A 20,084-nucleotide genomic window follows, 5' to 3' on the forward strand; every position below is an offset into this window, starting at 1 on the left:
CCACCTCTCCCTCCCCTCCACGAGAAATAAAAAAAGGCCCGTCAACGCCAGGACTGCGGGACGTGTTGCCTTTCCCACCTAGGCTGCTGCTGCCGGTTTAGACTTCATGCCCCAGGACCTGGTCCTTTATGGCCCAGTAAACCCTTTCTTTTAAAAAGGTTCTCAGCCTCCCTAACCGGTTTGGCTCAGTGTATAGCGTCGACCTGCGGACTGAAAGGTCCCAGGTTCGATTCTGGTCAAGGGCGTGTACCTTGGTTGCGGCACATCCCCAGTAGGGGGTGTGCAGGAGGCAGCTAACTGATGTTTCATCAATGTTTCTAACTTTCTATCCTTCTCCCTCTCTGTAAAGAATCAGTAAAATATATTTTAAAAAAGAAGGCTTTCAGCCATGGAAGTTAAGTTTTTTATTTAACAAGGCCCCACAGGTCTGGCTAATAATACTTCCCAGTTGTGGAACCTTGAATAGTGAGGCTAGCGAGCCCCGATGGGCCTGGGTTTCCTCCAATGTAACTTGGGAACCATCACCTGCTGATAGCATCGTGGGGAACAAGGAGATACGAAGGTGCGGTAACTTTCCAACTTTTATTATGCAACGAGCTCGAAGAGGTTAAGGGACTCGCCCAAGGTCACCAATCTGGACAATGGCCCCGCTGAGACTCGGGGCTGGACCCTCATCTCCTCGCGTAGAGGTGGGTGACCAACGCACCGAACGCGGAGAGCAGACGCCCGACACCCGGGTACCCACGTCTGGACCGGCTCGGGCTCCGGCAGCTGGGCTCCGCCAGGGGGCGCGCGCGCGCGCAGAGGCCGCGCTGTACTGGCGGCGCGCGCCCCTCTCTATGGTGCTCGGGCGCGGCGGAGCGGAGGCGCGCTCCCGAGAGGGGGGCCTGTCCTGCCGGGGGGCGGGGCCACGCGGGGGGCGGGATCAGCCCGGCCGGCCGGCTGGGGATGGCTAGGGGAGGGCCAACTTCCTGGGGCAGCCGGTGAGGATGTCGCGACTGCCCCCCGCTACCCCTCAGCCCCGGAGACGCGGCCGCGGCGGAGCCTGGAGCCCCCCAGCCTGAGGCGTCCGCCGCCGAATCCGGGCCCCACTCCTCCCCTCCCAGGTGCGGGCCGAGCCGGCGGCCGCGGCAGGTGAGGAGGAGGCGGCGGCGCTGCCCCGCGGGGCGCCCGGCCGGGGGTGGGGTCCAGGGGGAGGCCGGGGGGCGGGGTGCGCTGCTCGGCCGTGGGTGTCGCCTGGCTGTGTGGTCTGGGGCGCCTTCTCCGTGCGGGACGCGGCCTGGGACTCTGCCCGCCCCGCACGGGATGGGGCAGCTCCTGCCTCGCTAGAGTCTCGTGCAGGGCAGCCCGCACCTGTCCCAGGACAAGTCCCTCGAAGAACGCATTTCCCCGGTGCGGGCGGTAACGGGGGCCGGGGCATCTCGACTCTCTCCGAACGCCGTACCGACCGGCAGGTCGGGTCAGCTGGTGGGGGGAAGAGACTGCTTTACGGCGGAGTAAACTGAGTCAGGACGGGGCGGCCTGCTCCCCGCTTTAAAGAGACAAGCCGGTCCCCGCTTCTCCGGGGAGGAGGCCTGCGGGCTTCTCGGAGGAGGAGGGCGCCGGAGTTTGAAGGTTGATGGAAAAGTTTGGGGGTGTCCACGGCTCCGCGCTGGGGAGCTGTCCTGTGCTCGTTGGGGACGGGGAGTGTGAGGTCGCCCGTGGCTCAGGCGGAGGGGAGCGGGGCCTGCCTGCAGCTCGCTGCCCGGGAGGCGTTTGACCGGGGGCGGGGAGGGAGGGTAGACCCGGAGCCCGAGCCGGGCAGGCATCTGTCCGTTCAGAGCTTGGTTTCAGGCTGGCAGGAGATAAGAACAGCCCGTTTTCTCCTTTTTGTCGGTCTGTCATTCGTTCCAGGGGGAAAAAAACTTGCTCGTGTAATCAAGGAAGAGTGTCCCACGCGCTCCCCGTGCAGCCAGGGAAGGAGTCTTGCTGCTTGGAAACAGGGTTTGACCCGCGGCTGTCACTTTGCACCCTGGCAAAAGGCCAGTGACGTGATGAGCAAACACCCCAGGCGCATATGACCTTCTGAGAAAACAGTGAGGGCCGCATTACATCCATTTTACAAGTGGTTGGGAGGACGGGGAAGACTTCCGGTCACCCCTGGTGCTACCACCCTTTGGAGGAGCCTGGTGGTTTTCCCAGTGGCAGTTCAAGTTGCTGAAATGTGGTCAAGGCTGTTCGTTTTACTGAACCCTTTTTCTAGGAACAGGAGCAGACAGGGGATGTGGTGCTGGGCTGAGTTTGTGTACAGAGTTCTAGGGGTGGGAGCTGGCGGGAATACTTCTTTTCTGCTCAGGGGATTTCAGGCTGGACAACTAAACCTGTCCTTTTTCCTCCGATTGCATTCTCTTCCACATTCAAGGAGATAGGTAATGGCGTGCGTTTCCGAAACTTCGTCAAATTTTCTAATAATTCTAGGCTTCAGAATACAATTCAAAAATTACAGTTCACTTAGCGGCGTTAAGTTTGAAAATGTTTGAAAATTGTATGTAACAATTGCAAATGGATGTGGCAGAGCTTCCTAGTAACGTGATTGTGTTGGAAGAAAATTCCCGTGTAATCTAGGACACCCCCTTTTTAATGTCTCTATCTAATTATGAAGATCAATTCACTAAAAACTTGCATATTGATCAGGTAGACAGCTGTTAACCTGACTGTTTACACTGGGGTCAAGGGTTGTAAACTCTAAGTTGACTCACTTTAACCAGTTGCTAAAATAATACCCACAAAAAGAGAGAGCCCTTCTCAGAATGCTTAGGAATTAGTTTTCAAACTTTTTCCCAGCCCAAGCCCATTAACATAACTCTGCTTAGCACCCCATCTAATCAGAATATCATTTTAAGAGCTTTAAAATAGCAGTGGAAAAGGCATTTTCAGTTACCAGCATTTAAGAAGACAAAACAGCAACAATAACAAAAAAGGACAATTTCCCCCCTAATTACATGTTTATTGTGGAGTTTAATACAGCCACACCCATCTATAAGAGAGTTGTGCCTAGGACTTTTTGAAAGCACTTACATAAACCTGAGGTGTGTTAGGGGGACCAATTCCAGCTTGGCATTTTTTTAATCCTTATAATAGAATCTTTAATACTACTGCTATTTAAAAAATATGTATATATTTTTATAGATTTTAGAGAGGATGGGAGAGGGAGAGATAGAGATAGAAACATCAATGATGAGAATCATTGCACACTCCCTACTGGGGATTAAGCCCACAATCCATGTGCCCTACAGGAATTGAATGGTGACCTCTTGGTTCATAGGTCCATGCTCAACCATTGAGTCATGCTGGCCGGGCTACTGGTTATTTTACTGGTAGATTAGAGACATCAAACTTGTGCTGGCCATAGTGCTTGTTTTGGGAGGAAAGATTTAACCTCTATACCTTGGGATTTCAAAACCCCTGCAATACAGAGCTAAAATATAATTTAGAGTTTAATGAAAAAAATATACTTTAAATTGCTGTTGTAGTCTCAAGGGGTGAGCTGCTTCATCATCATCATTATTTTTTGGTTGTGGTTACTGATTATTATTTTTGTTTGGTTACTGCATATTGATAATAGTTACTTGTGTTAATGTAAGAAAGATTTTGGCAGTTGTCAGGACAGTAGTTTTATATCCAAATGCACAGATTCCCATTTCTTCAATAGGAAAATGGTCCGGTCACTTTCATGTTTTGACTTTGTTATTCATGGAGTTTTAAAATCCTAAATCCAGTTGGGCTCTTAATAGGATATCCTGTTATAGCTCACATGAAAGCCATCCCATGTAGGGTAGGAATCCTCAGCCTCATGTGTTCAAAGACCTCAGCTCTCCTGGGTTCCAGGTTTTATCAGTTGCCATGGTCAGGACAGTGGGTTCTCTAATCCTCTACTGCCATTCTTAGTTTAAACTCATTGTCCTCTTTTCTCTTAGTTAAGACTGTCTGAAGCTTCTCTGTTTTCTTTTATTCAGGTTGAATATTCCACATTTTTGATGCCGTTGGGACTGTTAACATTCTAAATTGGAGCTAAGCAGTTGGTTAAGAGAGTTCTGTACTTTTTAAACATTTTCCTTTTTCAAAGCAAGCATAAAAATCTACATTTCCTCTAGGAAAACAGCTCTTTGAATCTCATAGAAAAACAAGAGTTGTTTTTTCCAGCTTTCCACTAATATAAAATCTTAACTTCTTTTTTCTGTTTTTGCTAGTATAGTGATGGACTGGAGGCACTGGAAGAGCCTGCCGTCTCCTGAATCATCAAAAGAAGGTCACATGGTATTCAGTGCAGCTTTAGCGTTTTTAGTATGTTTTATTGCAAGGGATTTTCAAAAGCCAGTGCTCTTTCAAAGATTCGGTGGTACCTAGTCCTTTGCAGCTGAGTCACTGAGGGGTTCCTTAAAAATACAGGTTTTCTAGTCCCACCTCCTGGAGACTTTGATTGAGTGAGTAAGTGATGACCACATAATCTACATTATAAAAACCTCTCCGGCATCTTTCCCAAAAGCTCCGCAGGTGATTCTGATTCGTAGCAGGTTTGGGAGCCACTGTTGTATCGCTTTGAAATTCTTCATAAATTGGTAGTCCCTTTAAAAGCATCATGGTATTCAGGATGTTTGATTTGCTAGAATAGCCCATTTCCTAGTCCTGACAGATAAAAAGGAGCTTTTATAACTTTTATGTAAATTGCTTTATGGAGAGGCCCTCTCTGCTGTATTATGTAGTGGGAGTCATGAGAGAGGGGTGGTGAAAGTGGCTTCCTTTATTTCCTGAGTTGACAATTGAATGAAAATGTGGAAACAACTGGAAGTCTGAAAACTAGTCAATCTGGTTATGGTCAGTATTGGATAGGAGAGATGCCTGGGAATTCTCTGTGTGTAGGGTTTTAAAATAAAGCCAACTTGCTAGATGTTTCACTTCTACATAGCTGTAGCGCTTATTGAAAATAATAAAATGCTTCATAGTCAGTAAAATGTAGTCACAAATACTTTGCTGAGTTCATGGAAAGAAGAAAAATTATTGAAATACAGAACCATCTGAGTTAAAACAGAATTGGGGAACTAAATATGTTAGGGAATTAAACTTGGGAAAAGCTAAACAATGTAGGAAATAGATAATTGTGGTTTTGAATCCCAGCTCCTCCCTCTCCTGGCCAAGCTCCTTTAGACATGTTATTTAACCTTGGTGAGCTTCATTTTCTCTTCATCTGCAAGGTGAAAATAATGCCTGGTAGGATTGTTATGTGGATTAAGAGAGATAAATATTTTCTGTGTACATTGTAAGCAAATCAGTGAATGTTCTTTTCTCCTACTTTCTCATAAGATTTTTATTTATTCTGTAGGCTTAACATGTCTTGCTAAATCTAGCATTTTCTATATCTCTAGGAATATCTACTCAGTCAGCTTTTTTTTTGATTTAAAAACTTATTCAATTACAGTTTACATTCAATATTATATTGTATTAGTTTCAGGCGTACTCTATAGTGTTTAGACAGTCATATATTTTACAAAGTGTTCCCCCTGATATTTCCAGTACCCACCTGGCACCATACGTAGTTATTACAATACTAGAGGCCTGGTGCATGAATTCGTGCACAGGTGGGGTCCCCCAGGGGGGTGGGAAGGCCAGGATGCGATTGGCTCTCCAGGCAGGAGGTGGGATGCGCTTGTCGGCCTGGGATCCGGATCCATTCCACTGACATTTGCCCTGGTTGTCGGGAACCACCTGGTAGCCTCTTTTATATTTTTTCTTCCTTGCGGAGCATCTAGGGAAGGGAAGTGGACGCAGTGCCCGAGGCCGACTTCCAGCAGGCCAGCGATGCTGGTCTGTTGGTGCCTGGCCCATTCTCCGGAGATTGGACCTGCAGGACTATTGAAGGAGTGAGTGGCTGCCACTGGGCTGGTGGACCGCAGGGATGAGTCTGTCAGCTGAGTGGTGCTCTGGCTGTGGGAATGCACTGACCACCAGGGGGCAGCTCCTGTGTTGTGTCTGCCCCCTGGTGGTCAGTGTGTGTCATAGGTTGTTCAGTCCTGAGGTCGCTTAGGCTTTTATATATATAGATAGATAGATTATTAACTATATCCTGTGTGCTGTGCTTGACACCCCCTGACTATTTTGTAACTACCAATTTGTACTTCTGAATCTCTTCACCTTTTTGTTTTATATACTCACCAAAGACATGTTCATTGATTTTCAGAGAGAAGGGAAGAGAGAGAAAGAGAGAGAGAGAGAGAGAGAGAGAGAGAGAGAGAGAGAGAGAGAGATTGGTGTGTGTGAGAGAGAGACATTGACTGGTTGCCTCCCACAGATGGGAGGCTGGGATCAACCTGAGACCTTTCACAGTTTACAGGATGACACTCCAACCAACTGAGCCACACTGGCCTGGACTTCACCTTTTTCACCCAGTCCTTCAATCCCCCTCCCCGCTGACAACCATCTGTCTGTTCTCTATATCTGAGCCTGTTTGTTTTATTTTGTTCTTTAGATCCAACATACAAGTGAAATATGGTATTTATCTTTCATTCGGCTTTTTTAAAAGATGTATGAAAGAATGAGGAATAGAGTTAAATGTTAGGGTCACCAAAGGAGGAATGCTCAGGCCAGAAGGGTGAGGGATTATGAATTTATTAGGTCATCTGGAAACCCAGATGGGCTGAGCCCCAAAATGGCGCCAGCTCCCAAAGATTGGGAGTCAGAGGTTTTTAAAGGACTGACTCTAGGCGGGCTTTTTCTGGGTAGAGAATTCTCTGTGCAGGTCCGGATTCTGGGAAACTCCAGAGGGGGAGATAATGGTCTTAGCAGGTGGAATGTGGCCTAAGCAAGTGGAATGTCCATTGTGAAGTGGCCTGAAGGTCAGTTCCCAGGGGAGGGGTATCGATTCAATTATTTGATCAGACCTAACATTAAGAACTAGAGATTATGGGTCAGACTTTTTTTAGGCATGGAATGTAGGCTTATATCCAGAGTTATTGTCTGCAGGAATAACTTAACACTATCCACATTCTGCCTTATGTGTCTGGGTGGTACCAGGAGCTCAGTTTAGGCCGGGCGGCTTTGAGGGAGTCCCCATTAGGTAGCACCTGACATCCATTTCTTTCTTCATCTCCTTTCTCCCTTTTGGCCTCTTTTGTTTCTTTTTCCCTCTCCTTCCTTTCCCTCTTTCAAATTGGCCTTCCATTATTGAAGGCAGGCCCCTGGAACTCCAGGCTAAGAGGTTGCTGGTTGCTAACACCTGTCTCCCAGCTAAATGAATAGGCTCTTTTGTGGGCAGAATGTTAAAAAAGCTGATTAGTACAATACTGGTTTAAAGGACCTATTAAGGATACAGCATATGTAAATCACAGAGCGACTTAAAGCTCATTCTAAAGATTTGTTTCTTACACTATACATTTTGTATATTGAATTATGATGTTGGTTGAATTTTTACATCCCAACCATGAATTTTATTGCCCAAACAGACTAATTTCTGTCGTAGTGACTGGGAATCATTTATATTCTAAAGAAGTTCTACCCTTAAGGGCCTTTGTTGTATTCCACAAATGTCTAACGAGTGTGTAATACAATTAAAGTTTTGTTCACTGCGCTGCTGACATAATTAGTTTAATTTCTGCTCCTTATATATTTTTGTTGGCAGCTGGGAAATTAAAATACTAGATGTTGCATAAAACTGCTTTTTTGAGGGTGATTTTACTGTCTGTTGAATGTGTGTAGGCCCCAGGGTACATTTTTAAAGATGTCTTATTCAACTTTACTGTAATGGTCTCTTTCTCTATATAGAATTAATATATTAAGACACATAATTGGCTATTTAAGCATTCAGAAGAGACAGTATTTGGCCTTTACCCTGTCATCATATTGTTTTCTACAGCTCTTGAGGAAATGTATGTAATTGTGGGAACCCCTAAGTATATTACAGTTACATGAGCATGTGAACTTTGCAAAGACTAGAGAATGGAGCGGTTTTCTCAGATAAGCTGTATTATTTAATTCCCTCCTCAAATCACTGCTCTATTCTTTTTAGATCATAGTGTTTGCAGACCTGATAGGAAAGTGGAAAGGCTGTGATGCCTGGCAAATCCACTTCACAATTTTTCTATGATACATTCCACGGAATCATAGGCTCTAGTCTTCAGGAACAGAAGTTGTTCTCAAGGAGACTTTACATTTAATTACTCTAATCCACTCTTAATTTCCTACAGGATTTTGGAGAGATTCTCACCAGGCTGTTGATTTCGTGGAGTTAGGACCTACACAGGTTTTTATCTGTTGAGGCTGCTAACCTTTCTTTTTTCTATAATGGAAAGTGACCTTGGTCTGGTCATTTCTCCTTGTCCTCTCCTACAGAAAGAAACAGTGAAGCCTTGCTCTCTCAGTGGCTATAACTCGTGTGCTGAATTTGAACTTGTGCTGAATTTGAACTTACAATTTTTCATTAAGCAAGTGTTACTTGACTTTTTAAATCTGCTCCTTTCCAGTGCTACAGGTTCGCCTATATCTCCTAGTTTAAGATTCACATGGCTTTTCTAGAGTTGCATATGAAAATGTGGTTTCATTATGGCCAGCCTGTGGAGTGGTCAGGGCTCCCTGGGACAGCCCTTTGTTTCCACCAGGCCAGTTCTAAGAGTACGGCAAGCCCATCCCCATTTGAACTGTTTGGAACCAGAATGATTTGCTGAAACCTTTTCACTGCCTTGATCCTCTTTAAAGAAATGCTGCCTACTCATCCTGAAATTTACAGGAAGTTTGGCCAAGTGGAGGCTCTGCTGGCCTCTGAGTAGTTAAATGTAATTTGTTAGTAATCAGCACTTTGTTTATTTGTAACTGCTGGATTATGTTAACTGGGGGAAAAAAAGGGGAAAAAAAGCTTTTGGTAAGTAAATGGAATGCCCTCACCCACCCCATCTTCCTGCTTGTTTCACTCTTCATTTGCTTTGGAAAATCTTTCCAGTCTTAGTCCTGAACGCAGACTTATGGCACATGGAATCAATATTTTTTTATCCTAAATTATAGAGGAAATTGTGTGGTCCCTCCAGCATTTTCTTCACATCTAACTTTTTTTTTTTTTTTTAAATTTTCATAATGATTAAGATGTCTGCTTGAGAAATAACCAAGCCTCTTCTGTTGACTCCCAGCCTTTTCCTAGGTCTTGAGTGAATGGGCCGATAGCCAATTAATTATACTTCATGACCAGGCTAAATTATTATTTTACATGGTGCAGAAGCAGATTCACTAGAGCATAAGCCTTTATTTGAAAATGCTGGACAAAAGGAGCATTCTAATTTGGAGAAAGAGGGCAGAATGTTTTCTAGGGCTTTAGCAGGAGTGTGTCTACTGAAGTTCAGTTAGTTTGAGAAATACTTAGAAAAGGATGGTTCTGGAAGAGAGAGGAATTGTTTTTGCAGATTAGCAATCATTGTTTGGGCAATTTGGATTTTATGGAGATGGAGAGGAACAGGGGCTAAGATTTTATGCAAGGGGCACAGGGTGGGAAGGAATAACCAAGGGACTAGGACATGACCAGTCCACAGTGGAAAATTATTAGTCCTGCATTTTCTACCTTTTGGGCATGACTCGTTTCAGATACCATTCGTGGTCATTTTGAAACCAGACAACAAATGGGTCCGGGCTGCCTGTCACTACTTGAGCCTATCAAGCAGAGAAAGGGTTGAATCATGTATATATGAGCATTTATTCCAATAATGCGGGTAGGATGGGAAAGCATCAGGTCATCCACGAAAATCTGCTCTGCACCCCTCCATAAACCAGCTCCTTAGATGGGATAGGAGGACAAATATTACATGGAGAAGTAGGCAGAAGGAATGAGAACGGGTATAATGGTTACGGATTACAGGCCATGTGGGGTGGGGGTTTGCAGAGGGCTGGGGCTTCTGGTGTCCACCACAAGGTTGTTAATCTTTCCACGATAATAGGCAGCTCTCAGATGAGGAGAATGGGCCGCATCCAGGTCTGGGGGCATACAACTCTCAGCCAGGTTAGAATGTGCTTTCTTTAATCAGAATAAAACAATCATGGTTAACAGAGCATGATTAATATTTCTTATAACTATAGCTATTCTCCACTATTCTATTTTTCCCTCCTGCCCCTAACAATTTTACCATATATTGATGGAAGAGTTTGCATAATCGTTCTGTGTCAAAGCTGAAGTTTACTTTAGCCAGTTATTTGCTACAGAGCAGGTGAGGAGGAGCATGCCATAATATTTCCAGAGAACTTGTCAAACAGGCACTCCACCTTCCTTCACCATATGGTTGGACCCAGCGCTCCAGGTGACGTTGAATCATCATGCCAGCACCCACTGATCTAGTTCTGTGTTTCCCAACTCTGACGATTGACCAAGTTGCAGACCAGTAGCTTGAATAGTGACAGTGAATCAGCTGATTAAGGTGGGGCACAAATGTGGTAGTCCTGCAGCTTCACCTCTAGGTGATCTTCATCAGATTCCTAAATTTCATTTATTTAAAAAAATTTATACAGCACATCAACATGCCTCATGTACAACCAAAACAAATATTAGCCCGGCTGGAGGGGCTCAGCGGTTGAGCATCAACCCAGGAACCAAGAGGTTGCTGGTTCAGTTCCTGATCTGGGCACATGCCTGGGTTGTGGGCTCAGTCCCAAGTACAGGGCGTGCAGGAGGCAGCTGATCGATGATGTTCCTCTCTCATTGATGTTTCTATCTCTCTATCCCTCTCCCTTCCTCTCTCTCTAAAAATCAATAAAAACATATTTTTTTAAAAATTACATGACAGTTATATCTAATTTGGTTTTTGTTTGAGATACAGGCTAGCCACACCTGCTCTGTTATTTGAGGAAACACTTGCAAATGACAGCCTTGTCTTCTCATCTCATCTTTTTAGAAACAACAAACATTATAAAAATAAGCCATGAATTTTGCTTAGGAGGGATTGGTACAAAATTTAGAGCATCAACCTATGGACTGAAGGGTCCCGGGTTCAAGTCCAGTAAAGGGCACATGCCCAGGTTGTGGGCTCCCTCCCCAGTGAGGGGCATGCAGGTGGCAGCTGATCAATGATTCTTTCTCATCATTGATGTTTCTGTCTCTCCCTCTCTGAAATCAATTAAAAAAATATATATATATACACACACATATACATATGTATATATATACATACATATATATACATATATATATATATATATATATATATATATATATATATATATACACACATACATACATACATACATACATATAAGAGATTCCTGGTTCCTAGCCCAGACCTATAGAATCAGTGTTTGGGAATGAAGCTGGGATTCTGATGTAGCATCTCTGCAGACCATCCTTGGAGAAAATATTACTATAAGAAGGAACCACACATAAAAAAAAAGGTTGATAAACATGGATCTTGGTGGGCTGCCTTTATTTTGCAGAGGAGAGAAGAGCCTCAGACTTACCCAGGGTCTTCAGCTCACTAGTTGGCTCTTGCAGAAAAGCAGAGAGGTCTTTTGATTCTTAATTTAGTGCTCTTTCCATACTATATAATAAAAGGATAATATGCAAATTGACCAAACTGCAGAACTAACGGTCACTATGACCACCAAGGGGCAGACGCTCAATGCAGATGCTCCTCAGCCACAAGCGGGATGGGGGGGGGGGGGGGGGCGGGGCAGGCATGATGGCTGGCTGGTGAGCGCAGCAGTGGTGGTGGGAGCCTCTCTCACCTCAGCGGCAGTGCTAAGGATGTCTGATTGCTGCTTAGGCCCGCTCCCAGTCAAACATCGCTTGAGGGCTCCTGGACTGCTAAAGGGTACAGGCCGGGCTGAGGGACCCCCCCTGCACCCCAAGTGCACAAATGTCGTGCACCGGGCCTCTAGTTAAATTATACCATGGTATGTCCTTATTGGTTTCTGTAATTACCTTCAAATCAGAAGCTATAGAATAGAGAGGGAAAGGGTGTTTTGGTAACTTCAGAGCAATAAGTGACTGAATCGGCACTTAGTAGTGTGAAATATTAGTGCTTCTCAAACTATCTGTGGAAGGGCCAGCTTGGTAAAGTTTTTTCCAATCTGTTGTTAACTAATATTATAAAGTACAAGAAAAATAAATTACCAGAAAAATCATGCTCTCAGAGCTCACAGCAATATCAAAGTACTCTAAAAGTTCCTATGCACTTACTATGATTTTTTTGTGTATTAATCTTGCCATGGACCTCCCTGGAGGGTCTGCGACTGCACACTTTGAGTAGTGTTGTTCTAGGTCAGCAGTTCTCAACCTGTGGGTTGTGACCCCTTTGGGGGTTGAACGACCCTTTCACAGGGGTCGCCTAAGACCATCGGAAAACACATATAATTACATGTTTTTTTGTGATTAATCACTATGCTTTAATTATGTTCAATTTGTAACAATGAAAATACATCCTGCACATCAGATATTTACATTACGATTCATAACAGTAGCAAAATTACAGTTATGAAGTAGCAACAAAAATAATTTTATGATTGGGGGTCATCACAACATGAGGAACTGTATTAAAGTGTCGCGGCATTAGGAAGGTTGAGAACCACTGTTCTAGGTGGTTCTGAGGATCTTAGGAACTTGATATCAGAGGTTTTTAATCCTTTTCTTCCTTGTGCTACCTGTAACTGAAGCAACCAATGGAGAATACCCATTCCTTCTTTGGGAGAGAAGTGCCATCACTTGGTGATTTGCTAGATCAGAACCACAATTTTATTTTATTTATTTATTTTTTAAAAAATATATTTTATTGATTTTTTACAGAGAGGAAGGGAGAGTGATAGAGAGTTAGAAACATCGATGAGAGAGAAACATTGATCAGCTGCCTCCTGCACACTCCCTACTGGGGATGTGCCCACAACCAAGATACATGCCCTTGACTGGAATCAAACCTGGGACCCTTGAGTCCTCAGGCTGCCGCTCTATCCACTGAGCCAAACTGGTTAAGGCGGAGAACCATAATTTTAATATTTGGGGGTCAGGTGTGAGGGACACTTACCTTTAATATATTAAAGAATAAATTGATAGAACTTGCATTGGATGCCTGAATCAGGAATGATATTTATCTCTTTAAACTTCCTTTTTTATTTTTTATTTTAGTAAATCTTTATTGTTCAGATTATTACATTTGTTCCTCTTTTTTCCCCCCATAGCTCCCCTCCACCCAGTTCCCACCCCACCCTCTGCCCTTACCCCCCCACTGTCCTCATCCCTAGGTGCACAATTTTTGTCCAGTCTCTTCCCGCATCTCCCACACCCCTTTCCCCCCCAAGAATAGTCAGTCCATTCCCTTTCTATGTCCCTGATTCTATTATAATCACCAGTTCATTCTGTTCATCAGATTGTTTATTCACTTGATTCTTAGATTCACTTGTTGATAGATGCATATTTGTTGTTCATAATTTGTATCTTTACCTTTTTCTTCCTCTTCCTCTTCTTAAAGGATACCTTTCAGCATTTCATATAATCCTGGTTTGGTGGTGATGAACTCCTTTAGCTTTTCCTTATCTGTGAAGCTCTTTATCTGACCTTCAATTCTGAATGATAGCTTTGCTGGATAAAGTAATCTTGGTTGTAGGTTCTTGGTATTCATCACTTTGAATATTTCTTGCCACTCCCTTCTGGCCTGCAAAGTTTCTGTTGAGAAATCAGCTGACAGTCGTATGGGTATTCCCTTGTAGGTAACTGACTGTCTTTCTCTTGCTGCTTTTAAGATTCTCTCTTTGTCTTTTGCTCTTGGCATTTTAATTATGATGTGTCTTGGTGTGGTCCTCTTTGGATTCCTTTTGTTTGGGGTTCTCTGCGCTTCCTGGACTTGTAAGTCTATTTCTTTCACCAGGTAGGGGAAGTTTTCTGTCATTATTTCTTCAAACAGGTTTTCAATATCTTGCTCTCTCTCATCTTCTGGCACCCCTATAATTCTGATGTTGGTACGCTTGAAGCTGTCCCAGAGGTTCCTTACACTATCTTCGTATTTTCGGATTCTTTTTTCATTTTGCTTTTCTGGTTGGGTGTTTTTTGCTTCTTCGCATTTCAAATCTTTGCCTTGATTCTTGCGCTCCTCTGGTCTGCTGTTGGGAGTCTGTATAATATTCGTTATTTCAGTCCGTGTATGCTTAATTTCTAGTTGGTTCTTTATCATAACATCGAGGGTCTCATTAGATTTCTTGAGGATCTCAGTAACTTTATCGGCAGCTTCTAGACAGTTCTTGAGAGACCTTAAAAGTGTGGTTCTGGCCAAAAACCGGTTTGGCTCAGTGGATAGAGCGTCGGCCTGTGGACTGAGAGGTCCCAGGTTCGATTCCGGTCAAGGGCATGTACCTGGGTTGCAGGCACATCCCCAGTGGGAGATGTGCGGGAGGCGGCTGATCGATGTTTCTCTCCCATCGATGTTTCTAACTCTCTATCTCTCTCCCTTCCTCTCTGTAAAAGATCAATAAAATATATTTAAAAAAAAAAATAAAAGTGTGGTTCTGAAATCAATATCCTCCATTGACAGTTTTGTCCTGTTTCTTTGTCTCCGCATTTTTTATGCTTTCTTGGTGCACCCCCCTAGTGGTCTTTGTGCGCAGTCTTGTTGTAGTTAAGCCTTGATGGTTGTAGTTAATACTAGGGGGATTGGACCTCCAGGCCAACTGGCTGTGAGAATCAGCTGTGTCTGCAGTGGGAAAACTTCTGTCCTCTGGGGAGGTGCTAATCTAGCCTTTGCCTGAGGCTATCCGGCAAATGGCTCTGTGCAGGGCTTGGGCGGGGCGGGTCGCAGGGGATCAAACAGGGCGGGCGGAGGGAGCAGTTATGGCTGCTCTCAGTCCTGTCCCCAGAGGCTCTCCCTCTCAGAGTCCCAGCAACCGCTGCAAACCTCGGAGAGAAAGCTGCCCTCGCGTTCCGACCGATGCTAGACAGTCCCGCTTCTCCCGTTTGAGTCTGGGTCCCTAGAGACTCGCCCAGAACTGGAGCTCAGAATCTGAGACTCCATCCCGATTGAAACGGACAACCACGCCCTCAGCTACCAGCCCGCTCCGCGCATACCTCTGCACCTTTGTATTTTCCGCACTGCGCCTCCTCTGAGTCCCTGCTGTTCTCTTTCTTTCTAGTTGAAGGATTTCCCCTCAGCCAGCTTTCCTGTGGTTCTGGGTGATGTCCGTTCTGTCTTTTACTTGTATTTGTGAAGTGGTTGTTCGAGGCAGCTAACTCCGGTGTTTACCTATGCCGCCATCTTGGTTTTTCTCTCTCTTTAAACTTCTTGACTGGTAACTTTACTCATAGTTCATAAAGATGCTTAGCCCAGCTGGTGTGGCTCAGTGGTTGAGCATTGCCCCATGAACCAAGAGGTCACTGATTTGATTCCCTGGATGGCAAATGCCCAGGTTGTGGGCTCGATCCCCAGCAGGGGGTGTGCAGGAGGCAATTGATTGATGATCTTTCTATATCTATCCCTCTCCCTTTCTCTCTCTCTAAAAATCAATAAAAACATATATATAAACTTTAAAAAGATACTTAAAGGTGGGAGACAGAAAATAAAATATAGGGGTGTCTAGTTTCTTGAGGCACTTCAGTTGGTATTTGCTTTTTAGAAGCCTTTTATAAGTAGGTTAGAGGCCTGGTGCATGGAATCGTGCACCGGTGGGGTCCCTCAGCCTGGCCTGCACCCCCTCGCAATCCAGGACCCCTTAGGAGATGTCAGACTGCCGGTTTTGGCCCATCCCTGCAGGCCCTATGAGGATCGGGCCGAAACTGGCAGTCCAATGCTGCCTGCTGCTCCCGCTCATCCTGGCCCTGCTCTGCCTGCTGCGGGCTTGCACCCAGTCAGTCTTGATCGGGAGAGTCTTGCGCTGCTGCAGCAGTGCTCGCCAACTGTGAGCCCTGCGTCTGGTGCCCATTGGTCAGCTGAGCGGTGCTCCCGCTGTGGGAATGCACTGACCACCAGGGATCAGCTGCTGTGTTGAGCGTCTGCCCCCTGGTGGTCAGTGTGTCTCATAGCAACTGGTCATTCGGTCGCTTAGGCTTTTATAAATATAGATTATGAATAAGCATTATTTGTGTGGATACTATGTCAAAATGAGTGTTGATTTGGAACAGGGGAGAAAATATCTTCATGCTTGTTTTATGTCCTGATTTAATTGCTTAGTTGGATGAATTGTCTAACTTGATAGATTATTGGAGCTATTCTTTGGGTGGTTAAACAATAATGAATCTATTTGAATGTTTGCAAGGACACTGCTCCCTGTGTCTGAACTTTGCGCTAGAGAAAGTTTCAATTATTCAGAAGCAATACTAGTTAGAAAATGCAGCGCTGTGGCTTGTAGTACAGCTGTCTAAATTACTAGCTATATTGGGGCCTTTGGACAAGCATCCTATATAATAATCCTATATAATAAGAGGCTAATATGCAAATTATCCTCTTGGAAGTACGACCGACTGGGAGTTCGACTGCTCGCTATGACATGCACTGACCACCGGCAGCAGTGCAGAATGAAGGAAGGCCTCGGCCGGCAGCCAGAAGGCCCTGATCAGCCCTGATTGCTGGCCAGGGCTAGGGACCCTACCCATCCATGAATTTTGTGCACTGAGCCTCTAGTTGTTTAATACTTTTGGAAACAATTTATGTTTCCTATTCCAAAATGTCTGTGGTTGTTCCCTGAATAGTTAGAAAACCTAGAAATGGAGAAAGGTGTAGTTTGTGTCTAGGTTATTCAAGTCAGGTCTTTTTTCTTTAAGCATTTCTAGAACAAATTATCTTTCTAATTGAGGCAGGGTGGGTGGGGCTGGGGGCTGTTATGGGACTGTTAACCATCAGAGCCTTTTTTCCCTAGTTACTGACTATTCAGTAGGATAGCATGTTGGTAGGCTGTGCCTAAAGCACTTTGATTCTTATAACTTTGACTAGAGGCCCAGTGCATGAAATTCGTGCATAGGTAAGGTCCCTAGGCTTAGTGGGCGATCAGGGCCAATCTGTGGGGTGACTGGTGGGGCGATTGGAGGGTGGAGGCCGCTGGCATCCACCTTGGCTGGCCTGGTGCCACGTGCTCGCTGGCCCCACCCCCCGCCATTGCCAGTCACCTCCCTCTGCGGGGTGACCGGCAGGGCGATTGGGGGGCCCCCCACTGGCACCCACCTTGGCTGGCCTAGGGCCTAGGGCCTGCGGGCTGGGGGCAGCTCCTGCATTGAGCATCTGCCTCCTGGTGGTCAGTGCACGTCATAGCGACGGTTGTTCCTCCAGTCATTCAGCCATCGGTCGATTTGCATATTATGCTTTTATTATTATACTAGAGGCCCGGTGCATGAATTCATGCACGGGTGGGGTCCCTCGGCCCGACTGACGCTTGGGACCAATGAGGGGGCTGGTCCCCCCCATCAGGGCGGTTGGGGGGGCTAGCCAGCCAGAGGGAGGGACTGCGGGAGGTTGGCCCCAGTAGCAAGCTAACCAACGGCCAATTCCGCGAGGAATCGGGCTCCTTCCTTCCTCCTGTATGGGTCCAGGGTGTGGCTGAACCAGATTTGGGGATGTCAGGGCCCCAGCAGCAAGGTCTGGGTCAGTGCGCATCATAGCTATCACTGCTCGTCCGTTCGTTCTAGTCATTCTGGTCGTTCAGTCTTAATGATTACTTAGGTTTTTATATATATAGATTGGAAACATGAGTGAGGGTACAGGTGTTTTTGAAAATCTCCATGCCTGCTATGTGAAGTCTTGAATTTTCACGTTGAACATTACATTTGGTGAAGGATGTTATAAAACCACCTTTACAAAACAGTCCCCTTTCCTATTGATATGTTGCCAAGCAGAGCTTGGGAGTGTTAAGCATGCTCAACAGGGTTTACTCATGGCATTGTGTAAAATAATACTTTTTTCTGAATGAAATTGTATGCTTTTTTGTTGTTGTTGTTAATCCTCTTCTGAGGATATTTTTCCATTGATTTTTAGAGAGTGGAAGGAAGGGGGAGACACACAAAGAGAAACATTGATTGGTTGCCTCCTGTGTGTGCCCTGACTGGGGCTGGGGATCGAGCCTATAACCAAGGTATGTGTCTTTGACCTGAATTGAACCTGAGACCCTTCAGTCCTCAGGCTGATGCTCTAACCACTGAACACCTGGCTAGGGTTATATGCATTCTTTAGTGGGAGTTAGGAGTGGAAGGCTTATTTGTGTATAAAAGTATGAGAGAATTTAGTACAGGGCTGATCAAAAGACTGACATGTATTTTCTTGTGTGATAGTTCTCTTTGTGTTATATTTCACTTGCACAGAATTACCAGCAGCTAATGTGTGCTTACCATGTATCAGGGGCTATGTGAACGCATTTCATCCTCCCAGCAATCCTATGAGGTATAGGTTTATTATCTGTGTTCTTACAGATGTGAAAATGCTGCACAGAGAAGTTAAACAGTGGGCCTAAGGCCACACAGTATTTGAATCCAAGTAGTCTGACTGTAAAGGCCCAGCTCTCAACCACCAGGCTACAGCTGCCTCACACTCCATCAGCTCATCTGTTAGGTCTTTAGAAATAGGTTCCATTTTGGATTAGCTGGAGTGGCTCAGTTGGTTGAGTGTCGTCCCATGATCTGAAAGATTCGGTTCCTGATCAGGGCACATGGTTAGGTTGCAGGCTCCAGGCCCTGTAGGGGGTGTGCAGGAGGCAGCCAGTTGATGTTTTTTTGTTCTCTCTCTCTCTTTTTCTTTTTCCCCCGCTCCCCTTTCCCCCCTCTCCCTTCCTCTCTCTCTAAAGTCAATAAAATATATTTCTTTTAAAAAGAAAAGAAATAGGTTCCATTTCATATAATGTGGGCTTAAAATTATCCTTTTGTTACATGGGCCTCCTTGTATGAAATGTGATTTAAAGATGATATTAGCAATGCTTATTACTTGTTTTACTAGTTTTAGTTCTATTTGTACTGAAGGATTGTTTTATAGTTTATTCCTAATTCTGAAATTATAATTGTAGTATAAACTAGTCACCTTAAAAGCACATTTGGCTTGACAGCATTGGGTTAGAGGAGAATTTATTGGTGGTTTTTGTTCCTTACCGTCCTCCCTCCCTTCCTTCCTTTCCTGTTTGTCAATAGGCCTTCTCAATAAATTGGCTTCTACATAAGATATAAAGATGTTGGCACCCCATGATACCTCCTGTTGTGAGTGATAGTGAAATAAATGGTGATAGACTACTTTTAGTAAGAAGCCTTGATCAGTAAGTATAGAAAGTAAAACTTTGCTGTTTGGACTGGAGACACGTATCCTGCTTTCAGTATGTGTGAGGCCCTGTGAGGATTGGGTTAGAGAGTCACAGAGGAAGTATCATTTAAATTTTTTCCTCTGACCTCTCCCTCACATTTTGAAGACAGCTATTGGGACTTTGCAGTAAGAAGAAAAACTATTTGCAGTAAGAAGCCTGTCACATGTGAGGTGCCCTACCTGGTAACCACAGCTTTCACAATTTATTTGTCTAATTCAGGGGTCCTCAAACTACGGCCCGCAGGCCACATGCAAATACAAATATTGTATTTGTTCCCGTTTTATTTTTTTACTTCAAAATAAGATATGTGCAGTGTGCATAGGAATTTGTTCATAGTTTTTTTTTAAACTATAGTCCGGCCCTCCAACAGTCTGAGGGACAGTGAACTGGCCCCCTGTTTAAAAAGTTTGAGGACCCCTGGTCTAATTGGTGCAGTTTTTAGATGCTTTTGATTTCAAGTGAATACTTTTGGCTGAATGCTGAGCTCAAATTGCAGTGCATTCATTCAGCATGGGTTACTTTTCCTGCCTTCTGATTTTGTTGTTCATGGCCCTAGGGGGGCTCAGATAAAAATACCTGGAGGGATGCTATAATTAATATAAAAATATTAAGATATGCCAGGTGTTATTATTTCTGTAGAAAATATTAGCATCTATGTTCTAAGGCAATATTAAAAATGATTATTGTTTAAAATTTTAAAAAATTAGATTCCTTTATTATTTTGGCTTAAAATTTGTTCACTAGCTTAACTTGCCACAAAATGATAGATTATATAGAAAAATATTCTCCACAAATGAAGTACTTAAAATATTGCAAAGAAACCAGTTTGATTATTTCAGATT

General features: G+C 44.6%; 1 protein-coding gene across 3 annotated transcripts in view; it reads left to right on the forward strand.

Annotated features, from left to right (window-relative positions):
• The first annotated feature begins 920 nt into the window (after positions 1-920).
• The window catches only part of RFFL (ring finger and FYVE like domain containing E3 ubiquitin protein ligase), a 74,509-nt gene continuing 55,345 nt past the window's right edge, over positions 921-20,084 (forward strand). Inside the window, exon 1 of one of the 3 annotated variants that reach the window (XM_059670544.1) lies at positions 921-1,134. The gene's annotated coding sequence lies outside the window, so the exon portion shown is untranslated. Of the gene's footprint in view, positions 1,135-1,242; positions 1,393-1,816; positions 2,076-20,084 lie in introns of those variants that run through there. The other 2 variants (XM_059670548.1, XM_059670547.1) reach the window with 2 other exon arrangements.

This window comes from Myotis daubentonii, chromosome 16, assembly GCF_963259705.1.
Source record: "Myotis daubentonii chromosome 16, mMyoDau2.1, whole genome shotgun sequence".
In the NCBI taxonomy this organism is placed as follows: Eukaryota; Metazoa; Chordata; class Mammalia; order Chiroptera; family Vespertilionidae; genus Myotis; species Myotis daubentonii.